Source organism: Euphorbia lathyris, chromosome 4 (assembly GCF_963576675.1).
Source record: "Euphorbia lathyris chromosome 4, ddEupLath1.1, whole genome shotgun sequence".
NCBI lineage: Eukaryota > Viridiplantae > Streptophyta > Magnoliopsida > Malpighiales > Euphorbiaceae > Euphorbia > Euphorbia lathyris.
In genome coordinates, this window is record NC_088913.1 from 7,426,719 (window position 1) to 7,443,898 (window position 17,180).

The window sequence follows — 17,180 nt, forward strand, 5'->3', positions numbered from 1 at the left end:
GAGCTGCGTAAAGTTTCTGTTATTATTTGATAGCCTTTAAACAATGTGGCCTCTAGTGGATTATGATACTGCTTTCAAATTTTATTGGGAATTTTTATGTTTATGAACTGAAAATTAATTACTTTTCAGCTGGTTATCTCTATGTATATATTACTTTGTTTATGAACCTGAATTATGTGTTGAATCAACTTATATATGAATGTGACTATTATGCTTTGCAATCCTTGTATGTAAAATCGTTTTCCAATTTTTGGCTACTAACGAAGAATATTTTTACATTTTGTAATGTGTGTTGCATGATGTTTTTTTTTTTCTTTTATTTGGTTCTTTTTCCACTCAGGTTTTTGTTTTCTTCATTTAATCTCATTGGTGTTAATTCTGGCAGCGAAAGTGCTTTACAGAGGAAACCAGTGAATTTCGAGAAAATTTGTTAGACGTAAAAACAGGGAATTCCAAATTAATGTCCTAAATCAATGGATTTTTACATTTGATGGTACTCGCAGATTTCAATGTCCACACATTTGGGTTCCGATCATACCCTGGTGTTTAGAGTCCACAGTCGCTCAAAAACAGTGTAATTTCTGATTTCTGCCTGCCATAGATTTTCCATTTCCATCTTATCTTCTTATTCTTCAATTATTCTTCAAGAGAGTCTAGCCCTAGACTGAGGAAATGGAAAGCAAAAGAATCAAGATGGAGGAGAAAGAAGACCGAATCAGTGGTTTGCCGGATTCCATCATTCAATATATCCTCTCCCTTTTGCCATCAACCAAAGAAGCTATTCGGACTGGAATTCTATCAAAACGGTGGGAGAATCAATGGACTTAAGTTCCGGTTCTCATTTTAGATTCCGCTTGTATGTCTTTTGAAAACTTCCTTAATTTCATTAACAATACCTTAATTCTCCATGACTGCTCCAAGATCAACAAATTCCACCTCAAATATCCTCATACCAGTAGGAATGATCCTCAATTTAGTTCGAAAATCCGGTTTGCGATAAGAAAAGATGTGGATGAGTTACATTTGCGTTCAACCGCAGAACAATACAAATTGCCGAATTTCCTTTTCAACAATGCTTCACTGGTTAATTTCACAACAATTAATTGTGTTTTTATGCCTAATGGAAAGATAAGTTGGGATTGTCTGACCACATTGGTTATGTCAAGGTGTAGAATCGCTGATCAAGCAATGGAACTTATTCTTTCTGGCAGTCCGCTACTCAAAACATTAGCATTAGAACATTGTTTTGGGTTTAACAAGCTGGTTATTGCTTCCAATTCCTTGGAAAATTTGGGTTTAAAAGAACTTCGCAGTCTTTTTGATATTGAAATTTCATGTCCAAAGCTCGAGAGCTTGTGGCTTTCCGGTTGTTTGAATGTTAAAACTGCTAAACTACTGAATTTGCCATCTTCACTTTTTGCTACTATTGAGTTTCACCATTATGAGGATAAGTTTGATGAAATTCGGTTAAGTTTGGTTAAAGACATTCTTCAACAACTTCAGCGTGTCAAGGAGCTAAGAATCGGGGGTTGGCTTATGGAGGTAACTTCTAGAAGTGAAAAAACAAGCATTTCATCCTAGTTTTGTCAAGGAACGTGTGTAATATGTTTAAGTGTTAAATTGAATTATTACACTCTCTTTTCTAAATTTTCATTCCACGTTATGTTTGTAGTATATATCAGCTATTCAGATGGGAGGTCAGTTTTCTCCAGTGTTAAACATCAAATGCTTGGATCTGATTTCTCATAATATGTCTGGAATTGCGTTTCTACTTCTTCGTAATTCACCTGTGCTTGAGAAATTGGTTATTAATGTGACAATCTATGATCTGGTAACAACTCAAACCTTTTAAATTCTAGATAGCAAGTTTAGTTCATGTATTATTGTGAAGGCTTAATACATACGCAGCCCCCTAAAGTTGTCCATTTTATTCATTTAACCCCCTCAACTTAAGGGACATCCTTTTAACCCCCTAAACTCCAAAAAAAACGCTACTTTTAACCCCATTTCGTCCGACGTGGCATTGACCTAGTCAACGTTTGTGTCTCAAACACAAGAGGCGCGTGGGAGGATTTTGTTCTTGCCTCCAACGGGAAAAAAAATGCATACAGCCCCCTAAAGTTGTCCATTTTGTTCATTTAACCCCCTCACCTCACGGGACAACCCTTTAACCCCCTAAACTCCAAAAAAAATCCTAGTTCCAACTCAAGTACGGGTATTGGAGATAAAGAAGATTTAATTGGTGTCTTTCTAATTTTTAATTGGTGCTTTTTTTGGTCTCAATCCACGTTGGAATTGTAAAAAATGCTTTAACTTTGTATGAATTATGACCACAGTGTATATAGATACAGTGGAAGGCAATACAAAGGAAGAGTTAAAATCTGATTTGACATGAAGTATAGAATACAATGGAAGAGAAGTGATGAATAAATGATATTTATAGCAATTTTTCAATATTAAGGACTTTCAAAAGAAGAAAGTAGGAAAGAAAAGAGCAAATCAAGTTTATTTCATCATATTAAAAAAAGGTAGTCATTACACAATATAATGCATACAAGAAAGGTAGCTATTACACAAGATAATGCATAGACAATATAAGAACAAGAGCAAAAAAGAAAGGTAGCCATTACACAATATAATGCATACAAGAAAGGTAGCCCTTGCTCGCCGAGCACATATGCTCTTGCTCGCCGAGCAGAAGTCCTAATTGAAGTTATACACACGGACAATATTATATCTCGGCAGTCTAAAATATGGGGTTAAAAGTAGCGTTTTTTTTTTGGAGTTTAAGGGGTTAAAGGGTTGTCCCGTGAGGTGAGGGGGTTAAATGAACAAAATGGACAACTTTAGGGGGCTGGGTAATTCGGGATACACACGTGTCACGCGCGTGATACACACGGACAACATTATATCTCGGCAGTCTAAAATATGGGGTTAAAAGTAGCGTTTTTTTGGAGTTTAGGGGGTTAAAAGGATGTCCCTTAAGGTGAGGGGGTTAAATGAATAAAATGGACAACTTTAAGGGGCTGGGTATGTATTAAGCCTATTGTGAATGATATAGTGTATATGGACTAGAAAGTTTTAACATTTCATGAGTTTTCCTCAAATTTTAAATGAATATATATACATTCAATTTCCAAGTATTGTTTAGTCCCTTGGCCTAACAATTTTTATGACAGGACTATTGTGATTTTGGGGAAAACTACTGGTCAGATGCGACTGTTTTCAATTGTTTGGTATCTCATCTGAAGACTATTAAGATGGTTGGCTTTCCGAAGAGAGATAGCAAACATAAGGTTATGCTAAACTTTGTTCAATTTTTTCTCAAAAATGCAAGGGTGTTGGAAAAGATGGTTGTCGAATTGAAAGATGACGGAACGGCTTTTCCTCTCAAAGTTTCTCAAGAATTGTTAAACTTGCCAAGATTTTCTCAATGTGCCGTCAGTGAGTTGCAATGCTCTAAGTAAATAGGAGAGTTCTTTTTTAGTTTGTTGTGCTTTTAATGTATGCCTTTTACATTTGGGAGGAGTAGATGAAAATATAAATAGGAGTATTTGTTGTGTCATTATTGGTTTAATGACTATTTGGATGATGTTTGTTCTATTGCCTAACAATCCCAGTTCATCGATAGAAACAGAGCATGCCTGGGAGGTTGTTCAACAGTTTCATGTTTCTTTGGATAAATTTGATAGTATTAAATGGAAGGTGAATTGTTCTTTTTCTTTTTCTGTTGCTTCTGCGAGGAATTCTCTTCCGAAAAAGCATGATTAAGAAAAGTGTTGGAGTTATCCGGTCTGGGTTGCTCCTTGTATGCCAAGAATGAGTTGTATTTTGTGGATGCCGATGCTTAATAGACTGAGTATCAAATCAAGCAGAGTCTTTTTAAATGGAAGGAGTGTTGAAACTGTTGGTCATTTATTTTTTCAGTGCCCTATTTCTAATCAGCTCTTTGATGTTGTTTCCAGGCGATGCAATATGAGCTTAGCTTAGGTTCCTTGGAGGAGAGTTAGTAGGAAAGCTTTGGGTAAGAGTTTTCTTGCTCGGTCCAGAAGGGCATTGTTTGTTACCATCGTTTATGTGCTGTGGCAAGCACGTAAGCGTTGTATTTTCAGTATCTTCAATCCGTTGTTGAGGATTTAATTAGGCTTGTGGCGTATTATTTTCGTTACTAATTATTTGGTGTAAAATGTCCTGTAGATTTTAATCCAGAATGTATAGTTCTAGATGGACTTGATGATTTAAATAGGAATAGTTTGTTGTGCCATTGTTGGTTTAACCGCATGATGGATTCTGGGTTTACAGTATTGATGTGTTGTTTTGATAATTGATAGACCAACTGTATGATGAATTTGTGGACAAAGCAAATGCTCGTTATAGGAGACGGGTTTCGATGATCGCTTCAAGGCAGGCATTGAGCAAGGTATATATATCATCAGTGGTGCTCACCTGGACCTGCATGACCAAATGAATTTGGTCATTCACCGTTAGATTTAGGTTTATTAAATTTAAACCTAAGGATGATTTGCTTCTGTATATATCAGATTATAGATTCAAAGCGAGTTTGTTGTTAAAAAAGTTTGTTTATAGTTGGCCATGGTACTGAAATGAATTTGGTATAGGCATTTTGCTTGGATTATGATTATTATTTTTCAATGACCTCATTTTGCTATATTGACTTTAATTAGCACCCACTTAAGACCAGGGACGGAGCCAGCTCATGGCCCGGGGGGCCGAAGTCCCTCCGGCCACCGGCTCCATCCTTGAATATCGTTAGTTTTTCCCATTTAGCCATCCCAAATAGTGGTTTATTTTTTCTAAATTAAATTTTATGAAAATTATAAATAATTTATAGCTGAAAATAAAAGTGTAAAAATGTTAGCCAACATATCAAAATCATAAAGTTTTAGGATGGTGAAGGCTAATTTTTTTTTTTTTTTTGCTATTATATCTCTTTTTCATAAATAAAAATATCAAATGGTTTACTTTTTGAGACTCAAATATCTTAATTTCTGAATTAAATTTTATGATAATTATAAATAATTTATAGCTAAAAATTAAAAAAAAAAGTGTAAAAATGTTAGCCAACATATCAAAATCATAAAGTTTTAGCGTGCTGAAGGCTAAATTTTTTTTTCTATTATCTCTTTTTCATTAAAAAAAATTCAAATTCTAACTTTTGAGAATCAAATAACTTAATTTCTAAATTAAATTTTATGAAAATCATAACTACAAATAAAAAAGTGTAAAAATATTATAATTTCTTTTAGTGTGCTGGAGGCTAAAAGCATTTTACCCAGCTCAACATATCAAACATGCTGAATGCTATTTTTTTTTCTATTATATCTCTTTTTCATAAAAAAAAAGGCAAAAAACAACCTAAGGCTCTTCGTCTTTTATTGTTGGTGTATTAAGCTATGATCTTTCATTTAGACACATTGAACCCCTGATCTTTTATTGGTTGGTGCATTAAGCCCTCGATCTTTCATTTAGACACATTGAGCTCTTGATCTTTCATATATGGGTGTATTAAGCCCTTCCGTAAATCAATTCATATATAAGTGTATTAAGGGTTAGGCTATGCTTACTTTGTTTTTGACAAAATAACATTTACTTTGTTTTTTTCACAATTGGATGAGTTTACTTTGTCAAATTTCACCATCATCCAATGGTGAAAAAACAAAGTAACATTTACTTTGTTAAAAACAAAGTAAGCATAAAAGGCACCAGTGTATTAAGAGTCTGTTTGATTCAACTATTAGCTAATAGATGTTGTTGTTGATGTTAGTTGTTTGTGGTTGTAGTAAGCTGTTTGTTGTTGTTGTTGGTTGTTTGTTATTAGGTGTTTAATTATTAGTGTGTGGTAAAATTATACTGAATTGTTGTTGTTAGTATTTAAAATGTCTAATATGGACATGTTTTAAATTAATCAACAAATAAATTATAAAATAAAAAATGTATTATACAAATTAGTAAAAATAATTTAAATAAAAAATTTATTAAACATAACAAAACCTTGTTTTTCGATAATTATGTTCTAAAAATAAAAATAATGTTAAAAAAGAAACACATTTTGTGGAAATAAGAAGGATAATTTTATCAATAACAAGTAACTATAAATAGTTGTTCATGAAAAGCTCTAAAAAAGAGCGTTTGAAAAACTTTAAAATGTTGCAGTGTCTAGAGAAAATGTTAAACGTTGCGGTATATAAACCTAATCAAACAGACTCTTAATACACATATATATGACTTGATTTACAGAATGGTCTAATGCACCCATATATTAAAGATCAATGGCTCAATGTGTCTAAATAAAAGATCGAGAGCTTAATAGACCAAACAATGAAAGATCAAGGGCTCAATGTGTCTAAATAAATGATTGATGGCTTAATGCACTAAACAATAAAAGATCAGGGGCCTCAGGATGTTTTATGCCAAAACAATATCAAATGGGTTACTTTTGAGACTCAAATAACTTAATTTCTGAATTAAATTTATGAAAATTATAAATAATTTATAGCTAAAAATAAAAAAAAAATGTAAAAATATTAGCCAACATATCAAAATCATAAAGTTTTAGCGTGCTGAATACTAATTTTTTTTTTGTTATTATATCTTTTTTTCATAAAAAAATCAAATTCTTACTTTTGAGACTCAAATAATTTAATTTTCGAATTAAAGTTTATGAAAATTATAATTAATTCATAACTAAAAATAAAAAATTGTAAAAATATTATAATTTTTTAGTGTACTGGAGGCTAAAAAATTTTTACCCAACCCTTACGAGCTGTACTTCGAAAAATTACTTCCAACGATAAAGTTAAAAATTAGGTCCCCGGATATAGATTCCTGACTCCGCCACCGTTTAAGACTAATTAATATAACTTATTGTCCAATAATAATAATAATACCAATTCATGTCTTAACATTGAATTTTCTTTATTTGATGATCTCAATTTCTTTTTCTTTTATTAATTCAGCCCACCAGGTCAGCGCCGCAATCTCCAAGTATGATAGCAGAATATTGTAAGTGACACTAGAAACTCCGAAACTCATACATCAGAGCACTAAGATCACCCATCGGAGTATAATGTCATAGCTCTCTAGCTTTCCTACATCCCAAGTATCCTTTGCCACGGAAGCATATCTAGGACATGAAGTTTGCATAAGTACACACCTAGCACTAAGCACTGTCAGAGTCGGAAAACAACCCAAACCAACCCTCCATAGTAGGTTTTTCACTTTTGAGGGGACATTCAAATTCCAAACCAGATTCCATGATGAAAGGGAGCACAAGTTGACATGATCCGAGAGTACGGTCAATAAATTTCTCCTACACCCAATTTCATGTGAATCATGGGTCCTTATCAAGAGTAGCGAAACTTGTTTAATAAGACTTATGTCCTTTTTAGTAAATAACTCGAGTAGAATGTCATCATCCCATTTCCTCGTGTATGTAGTTAGCAAACTAGCTACCATAATCTCTTTCATCTTATCAATTGGCTCACTTTCAATATAGGACTCGTATCAGGTAACCGCAGGGTTTTCCAAACATAAGTATGCTCTCCGATCCTTATGGATCTCCGAGCGTCCAATACAATCAGAGAGTGAGTTGCCATTATACTTCTCCATACATAACTCGTGTTGTTTCCCATGGTAGCATCGAAGAAATTAGAGGTGGGGGTAACAACGATCTTTATATACTCTGGCCACTAGCGAATCTGGATTGTGAAGCAATCTCTACCCTGCTTTGTAAGCAGAGCTAAATTGAATTGATGAAGCTTCCTAAACCCATACCCCCAAATTTTTTTTAGGAGCACACAACTTATTCTAAGATTTTCAATGTACACCTTGTTGATTTATCGTTCCCCATCAAAATGAGTTCATCATCTTCTCCATGTCGGCACATAATCATTGGGTAGAAGAAAAAGACCTATAACATACGACAGGAGCGCTTGATGAACTGATTTAAGCAATACGAAAATTTATTTTAAATGATGTAGAGATTAAATTAGTGATTTTAACATATATTATAAATCTATTTGGTGATTCTAAAAGATTAGTGACTTAATTGATTAATTGATTTTGAAGATATAAATTGGAGAGAAGATGCAAAAATACTCATAACTTTTATATTCATGAGCAATTTTACTTCTAATGTCTAAAATTGTGTAATTTTACCTTTAACGTTAACAGCCAAGAGCAATTTTATCTCTAACAATAATAAGTTGGGTCAATTTCTTTTTTTTTTTTTTTTGAAGGAAAATTTATTTTTTTGTTGTGTCAATTTCGGACATTATTATACAAACACACATTTTGTTCTTTATTCTACATCAATTGCATATTTTTTGTTTTCAAAAAAAATATCATACTTTTTCAGATTTAATAACTGAATTAAATATTAATATTTTTAAATTTGGTGAAATTTTTCAATTTTTTTTGTCCAACTCGTACAAAATACATTTTAATTTTTTAATTTTTTTTTCCAATCATATGTTTGTGATCTGTTACTAAATAGTGATAAAATAACGTATATATGAAGTTTAGATGATAAAATTCATGATTGAGAAGACAGTTTGATGAATTATTTCTCAAATTGATCCAATTTATCAACGTAAAATTATTTTTAATTGCCAACTTTAGAAATAAAATTACATAATTTTAGACGTTATGGCTAAAATTACACCTAACTGTAAATGCGGATAATTACTAAAAAATGTTTATTTTAATTATAATTTTAAGAAGAAAGTGGAGTTAAAAAAAATTCCCTGTAATGCTCTAAATACTTATCATAGTTAAAGGGTGTTGTTAAACCAAGCCCTAAATTCCCACCCCTAGCCCCGTGAAAGGAAAAAAATGCCTATTCATGGGTTTTGGGAGTAAAAAGCTATTTTTTTTGCCAATCCGACACGCGGGCGTGTGGATATCACGCCTCACCGCGTGGTCGGGCGTGATAGCCACACACCTCACCGCGTGGTCGGACATGATAGCCCAACGCCCGACCACGCAGTGAGGCGTGATATCCACACGCCTGCGTGTCGGATTGGCAAAAAAAATAGCTTATTACTCCCAAAAATAGGCCGTTAAACCCGTAAATAAGCCGTTAAACTCGTAACTACAGAATTGTACTTAAAACCTAAAAATACCATACAATTTTAACTAAAATCAGTAACAATAATATAAGTTAATGAATAAATATTATTAATTACAACATATAAAACTAATATAATCTAGTCCAAGCCTCTCTCCTTTCAGCGTATAGATTATCCAAGTGACGAACACTCGGATGATGAAATATACGCCATTGGGTGGCAATGGGAGGCACTGGAAATGTAGGATGTAAATAAAGACATATGTAGTGATGATAACTCCCCAAATGACAAATCACAATCTCTCGCTCTGGTGGTTTTTCATCGTCCGAATGCATCGGCAGTATAGTGCAACATCTTAACTGTGATGTAGTAAAAAGGAATATTACTGCATTCAAAACAGATGCAGCAGCATATAAGTCATCCGGACTCACCATCCAGTGGGACTCACTACACCCCGCTCCTTCCCATCTAATACGTGTGAGGGCAGCATTAAATCTGTTCCCGTACACTGGCTCATATAGATCACGGTTCGCCCGCATCTCATTCTCTATGAGCACTCTCTGTAGCTTCCACTCCTCTTTATTATAGGTGATGGCATCGGCTAACAAACGAAATCCACAGTTACCATCTGCTACAACATCATGGAACCCAGTAATAAATGGTACGATGAGACCTTGAACCCGATGTAAATGTTGGTAACCGGCGATATCCGCATCAAATCCGACTGAAAATATTAATATATGAAATTCATCAATAAAAATATATTTACTTTAACTTCAACATATATATTAATAAAATAAAATATACCTGGCATCTCGTTGTTATGCACAGATGAGGATGAGGAATGGGCTCGACTACGACTACTCCTCGAACCTGAGGACCGTGCTCGACCTCGTGGTGCCTGACTGTACTCTCATGCACTCGGATTTCGTTTTGTTGATGAATTCCCCTTTGGTCTACCCCTAACAGTGTCTTTGACCTCAGGTTCTTTGAAGCCACTTTGTTCCGGGTTTATCTGATCATGAATCATCATCGATATGCTACGCACCATTGAAGGATCTAATTTTTCAACCTTTTCCACCAGAGAGTGAAAAAACCGGTGATCCTCAGACCCGTCAGCATATTCGGGAGCAGTAACTGGTATGTCACTCAACCCTTCAAACGCAAGAGATCTCCAAAAAGGATGGATTCGATCAGCACGGACCGATTCATCTATGTCACTATACGTTTTAAGCTCACAAGCACACGGAATGCCATGAGTCATGGGCAACACACATCCGCATTCACTTACCACATCCATACTCAATCCGTGCATACGCTTGAGCTCAGTATTTAGTACACGCAAGCAGTAATGTCAAACGTGTAAGTTGAGCAACTTGAAAGGTGTTCCACAATGAGCTACCGCAGATCTTCTTCTCGAGTCCTTGAGTGAGTATCTGATTATATACATTAAAGGATTACAAACTAATGCATTACACCGCAAAAGATTAAAGCAAATAACATAATAAATGTCTTACTTAATCGCCTCGATCTGAGCCTCAATGTCCTTGTGCACCTTCGCCCACACTGTATCGAGTGCACCAGTAGATGAATTCAACCACTGTTTCAACTGTGCATGTGAACTCTCCACTCGACAGGTTATGGTGTTTCCTAAGTGCAACACCTTGTTCGTCCATGCTCGACAAAACTTCTCTTTATGCACTAGCCATGTCGTCTCCACGTACTTTATCACACGAGGCCAGTTGGCAGTAGTATCCTTCATGGCATACACTGCCGCCTCATATTCGGCTACTATCGGGGCTTTAATTATACGTTTCCATTTGGAATTCTTAAAAATTTCACCAAAACTCTTCACTCCACACATCTTGCCTACTCTATCCTCCACCTCTTTATTAATATGTCATGTGCACAATAAATGATGACTATGAAGAAATACCTCACGAACCGGCTTCATCAGTCCTAACTCCCGGTCTGTAGCAATGGCTGTCGGATGCACATTAGGTTGGAGCAGAAGCTTCAATTTTTGTAACACCCACATATAACTTCCCTCAGTTTCATCCTTCATGATTGCATAGGCGATCAAGAAGTTTTTGTTTGAAGGTGTCATTCCAATGATCTCAAAGAATGGCATCTTATACTTGTTTGTTTTATATGTTGAATCCATACCAACAAATAAGTAATAAGATCGGAACAGTGTGATCGATGTAGGATGTGCCATAAATAAGTGAGTCACAACATTGCTGCCCGGCACCGCTTGCGTCCAATGTATGTATTCCTTATCTATAGCAAGCCAATAAAATTGACTGATTACATCCCGACCCTCAAAGCTCTCTGTCCTGATTTTCTCCCTGTAGTTATAGATATGTCTTTGTGTCGGGCAATCCTCCGGATGTTTTTCTTTCATTGCAGCAAAAATAGCACAAGGCTTAGCTTGAGCTGAACTCATTTCACGAACAAGTTTTTTGGAAGCCGGGCTTAGTCCGCTCATTTGTTTATAGCCCTGACGATATACAGCCAACTGATGACAGTGTTGTCCTCTATCTCCAGCAATCCCATTCACCACCCAACCGCCTAATTCAGCGATTTCCATAACCTTTATCTGGAATTTGCAACCACAGTACTTTGTTTTTGTTTCCCTCCGTAATATCTCATCTGTATCCATATCCCTTTTCCTTCTATAATTCTTAATACCACGAGCACATTTAACCAATATCCACTTTTCCTTGCCCCCTGTCTTATGCGATGCTATTGTTAACTCGAATCTGATCCCAATTGCCGTCTGTTTTGCCCAGTTAACAGCTTCATGATATGTTTGAAATGTTTGTTTGGGAAAAAAATGCGAACTGTAATCAATGCCGTTTCCGCCAAATTCTTCCCACGGAACCTCCTGCAAATGATAAATAACGAACATTACATTCCAACGTGCGATATTTCTACAGCGTTTCGGTGTCTAAACCCGAAAAAACAGCAACAATATACGCGGGCGTGTGAGCATCACGCCCCACCATGTGATCGGGCGTGTGAGCATCACGCCTCACCTCACGGTGGGGCGTACGAGCATCACGCCTCACCTCACGGTGGGGCGTGTGGCTATCACGTCCCACCACATGGTGGGGCGTGATGTTCATACGCCCCACCGTAAGGTGAGGCGTGATGCTCATACGCCTGAGGTCTGAACCAACGATTTTTTTTTTATAAAAATTGACAAAAATCATAGGAAGTTCAATCGGAAAAATACCTCAACTTCAGACACAACATCACTCCCGTCTCTTCCCGATGATAACATATTGCTCTCCATCAAATGTGTTGTCTTTGATTTCAGATCAAAATGTATTTGGGGGAGTTTTGGAGAGTTTTGGATTTTCAAATTTTTGGTTAAAGGGCGGTTACGTCTTTTCTCGGGGCTGGAAGTGTGAATTTGGGGCTGGGTATAGTAATCCACTAGTTAAATCGACACCCGTAATTAAGATACTGGTGTCACCATTTCAAAGAACCCGGTGTTTCAAACACCGGGTTCGTTGTGATGGAGCTGCTGCAGCATTTAATGCTGCACCAGTCATAGTACTTTTTTATTTTTCTTTTAAGTCACAATTTTAAATTACAAACATACCCATTATATTAACATATATATATATATATATATATATATACACACACAATCCCTTTACTCCTCATATTTACCAAATTAAATTTAGTATTTATTATTTTGAACATATAAAACTTTTTCCAGTCCCTACATTTTATATAACACACTATTTAGTTATTATATTTTAATAATACACTTCTTTTGACCTGAAAATTATAGTATTCGATTTGTATTCATATCGTGTCATTTTCCGATTTGTGTTAAAAAGAGTATTTCAAACCTAAATTAAAAACTTTTGTGTTACAATCGTGTTAACATGTTCGGATTAGTATAGATTTCGTATCGTTTTTTGGAGAGGCTAAATTTACATGTGTGCGTATAAAAAAAAATTGCTAAATCGAACTTACTCAATTTTTTTTGTATATATACGTGTTGTAATATAAGTGGTCCAGAACCAATTTTTACGTATGAATGTAAAACTTCTCAAAATTAAGCTAAATTTAGATTAAGAAAGTAAGATTGAGTCCTTTTGAACCAACTTAGAGAAATTAATCAGGTTGAATTTTGTAATTAAATACAAACTCAATAACTTAATTAACCACAACAAACCTTAATTTCTAAGAAACATGAGGTCGAAGTTATCCATAATAGGGGTAGTTCCAGCGGCCGAGGGTCAAAGGGGTTAAACTTAGAGGTGGAAAATGAACGCACGACCTGATTACACGATAATAGCTTCCCGGATTGCCAAGGCCTCTAGTAACCGTACATCATCGCACAATAATGTTAGGGTGCTTCTGCAAGCCATGAACGATCCGTCGGATGATCGGAGGAGAGCTCCCAGACCACCCCGCCTCTCAGGCCCAAAAACAGCAGTGTCACAATTGAGCTTCACAGAACCAATGGGCGGTCTGATCCAGTGCGCCGAGGTAGGCTGTCGGCTAGGCGCTGGTTGCGCTAACCCCGACAGAATAGCAGCAGTAGGCTGATGTTGCAGGATGAGGGCGTCGTCGGCGACGTTATTATTTGGGACATCCCTTCGAGGCGTCCGTGCGTCCGTTACGCGAGTCGCACGGTAGGCCTGAGGAGTCGACTTCTGCGGTATTGGCGGCATTGGCGTGCGCAGCAACAGGCGAGCTAGACTCTTCCTCGGCACCAGCAACAACAGCAGGAACAGCATCAACATCACGGGTAGGAATAGCAGCATCAAAGAAACCAGAGATAGAAGGTGGGCCGTTGCTCGACGAACCAGCAGCAGCACCACCAAGAACCGCATCAGGGGCATACCGGGAGGGTAAATTGAAGCGTGATGAGCGCCATTCCGCTAGCTGCCGACCCGATAAGGCCATAGCCTGGACTGGTAGTTGCACTTTACCCTCCCAGAGCACTTGATTCCTTTGATTCCATATAGTCCAAAGCGTCATTACCATCCTATAAGACAGCTGCATTCCCAAAATAGTGAGTACTTGCAAAACAGCATCAGCTAGGTAATCGGTTTGGAATATGTCCGTGTTGAATCCGGTAATATTCAAGCATTCTTGGGCATAGATACAGCCAACGAAGACATGGTAATCGTGTTCTACATCCACGTGACAGTACGGACAATGGGTCGGGATGGGCATGCCCCTCAAGGATAGTCGGTGTCTAGTGGCCATACATCTCGTAGCCAATTTCCAGAGGAACAGTTTAACCTTTGGCGGAACCTCCAATTTCCACAATCTCTCCCATCCGGCATGGCCCGCATCCGCATCCAACTCACTACAGAGGGCCCGATAGCCCGACTTACATGAATAGATCCCAGACTTTGTATGGTGCCAAAGCCACTCATCCTTCACATCTCGGAAAGGAAGAACCATTCTGCTCACCACATTCACATCCGCCTCTAATAACAAGCCAACCAACTTCCCTCTGACCCAAGTTTTCCTTCCCTGAACAAACAGGTCAGCCACCTTTAGATCACTTTGACCAATCCCCGGGCCTTCTTGCACTAAAAACGGGGGATCAGAATCCAACCACGGGTCCTTCCATACAGAGATTGTCCGTCCATCTCCAATTCTCCACCTCACTCCCAGCTTCAGCACCTTGATAGTTCTCCAAACACTCCCCCAAACATAACTAGGATTATTGCCCAATTTGGAGGATGGGAAGGGAACCTGAGGAAAATATCTGGCTTTTAAAATTCTCCCAACTAAAGTGTTTGTCTCCACTAGTAGCTTCCATCCCTGCTTACCTAGCAAAGCCAGGTTAAAGTTCTGCAGATCTCTGAACCCCAAACCTCCTTCACTCTTATTCATACACAGGCGGGACCAACTGTGCCAATGGATCAATCTTCTACCTCCTGGTTTCATACCCCACCAAAACGAATTCATGATCCGCTCGAGCTCTTTGCATAGGGACTTAGGTAACCGGAATACAATCATACAAAAAGTGGGAAGGGATTGGGCAACAGCTTTGATCATAACTTCCTTACCCGCAGCTGAGAGGAACCTAAAGCTCCATGAATTCAATCTTTTACGCAACCTGTCCTTAAGAAAACTGAAAATTACAACTTTAGACTTGCCAATAAGTGAGGGAAGACCCAAATACCTACCCGTGTCAAGAGGGTTATGAACTCGGAGAGCGTTGCTAACCTCCACACGTATCTCAGTGCTAACGTTAGGACTAAAGAAGATGCCTGATTTTTGCAGATTAACTGCCTGACCCGACGCCACTTCATACTCTGCAAGGATGGACCCAATTTTGTTGCATTCATCCATTGAGGCCCTGAAGAACAGGAAACTATCATCTGCAAAAAACAAGTGGGTAATAACAGGAGCACCTCTCGCCACTAAACACCCGTGTAAAGCCCCTTCAGCCTCATCCTTACAGATTAACTTGGATAACACCTCCGCACATAGGATAAAGAGATAAGGGGAAAGGGGGTCCTCCTGTCTCAGGCCTCTACCCGGGGTGATAGGGCCCACAAACTGCCCATTAAGCGACACAGAGTACTCCACAGTTGTTACACATAACATGATCCAGTCCACCCATAACAAAGAGAAGCCCAATTTAAGCATAAGCAATCTCAAGAAATTCCAATCCACCCTATCATAGGCCTTACTAATATCCAATTTCAGTGCTACCTCCCCCTGACTGCCTCTATTCTTCCTTTTCATGTAATGGAGGGATTCAAAGGCCACAATAATACTGTCTATAATAGACCTTCCAGGGACAAAAGCAAATTGATTTACAGAAACTATCTCAGGCAGTACCCTTTTCAGCCTATTGGCCAAAACTTTGGCAATTAGCTTATACAAAACATTGCACATGGAGATAGGCCTAAAATCCTTCATACTTTCAGGAACATCAATCTTTGGAATTAGAACAACAATTGTATCATTCAAATTGGCTGGAAACTCTTTCCTCTCAATATACCCAATACATACCTTCACAATTTCTTCACCAATAACATCCCAAAAGGCTTGGTAAAATCCAAGGTTCAAACCGTCAGGCCCAGGTGACTTATCAGGGTGCATTTGAAACATGGCAGTTTTAAATTCTTCATGGGAAAAAGGTGCTACAAGGTCCCTATTCATTTCAACAGATACTAGGGGGGCCATCACCTCTAAAGCATTATAACATGGGCTACTAAGACTAGCAAATAAATCAGTAAAATACTCATAGGCAACTCTACTAAGTTCAGGATTACCTTCGATCCATTGACCATTGTTACTCCTTAACATGCGGATATGGTTTCTCTATTTCCTAGCTCTTACACAAGCGTGGAAGAACTTTGTATTCTGGTCCCCCTCCTTTAGCCAGAACATCTTAGCCCTCTGTTGCCACTGTATAGCTTCCGCCTCAAGCAACTCATTCAACTCTTTTCTAGCCTGAGAATATCGTCTCACCTCATCAGGAAGCACACATTCAACCAGATTCGCAAGCTTCCTCTTACAGACCGCAATCTGCTTCTGAAACCTTGCCCTGTACTTCCGCCCCCATTGTTCCATATTACTTGCACAGGCTGGAAGCTTTTCAGACAAATTCCGACCCCCGCCCATCTGCCAGCCTGCCTTTACCATCTCCTTAAAATTCGGCTCGCGAAGCCATTCCTGCTCAAAACGAAAGTTTCTCTGAACATGCTCTCTATCTGAATATGCCAACTCCATAAGAATAGGAGCATGGTCCGAGTACGGTGATACCAGGGCCCTAAGGCGATGATTTGGGAACCTCTCCCTCCATAGTCAGTTAATCAATGCTTTATCTAGTCTTTCTCTAATCTAGAATCTGGTGCCTCTGCTTCTTTCCCATGTAAACTGGCTACCCTGTATGGGAACATCAAGTAGCAAGTTCTCATCAATAGCAGCTTGGAAGCTGTGCATAAGACCTGGCGGATAGTTCAATCCACCCACTTTCTCACTATTTGCCAGGATACAATTAAAGTCCCCAATCATTAACAGCTGAAGAATCGAACAGGAACAAATTTGGGTCATTAGGTCCCAAGAGTAGCTGTGATTGCTACGATTTGC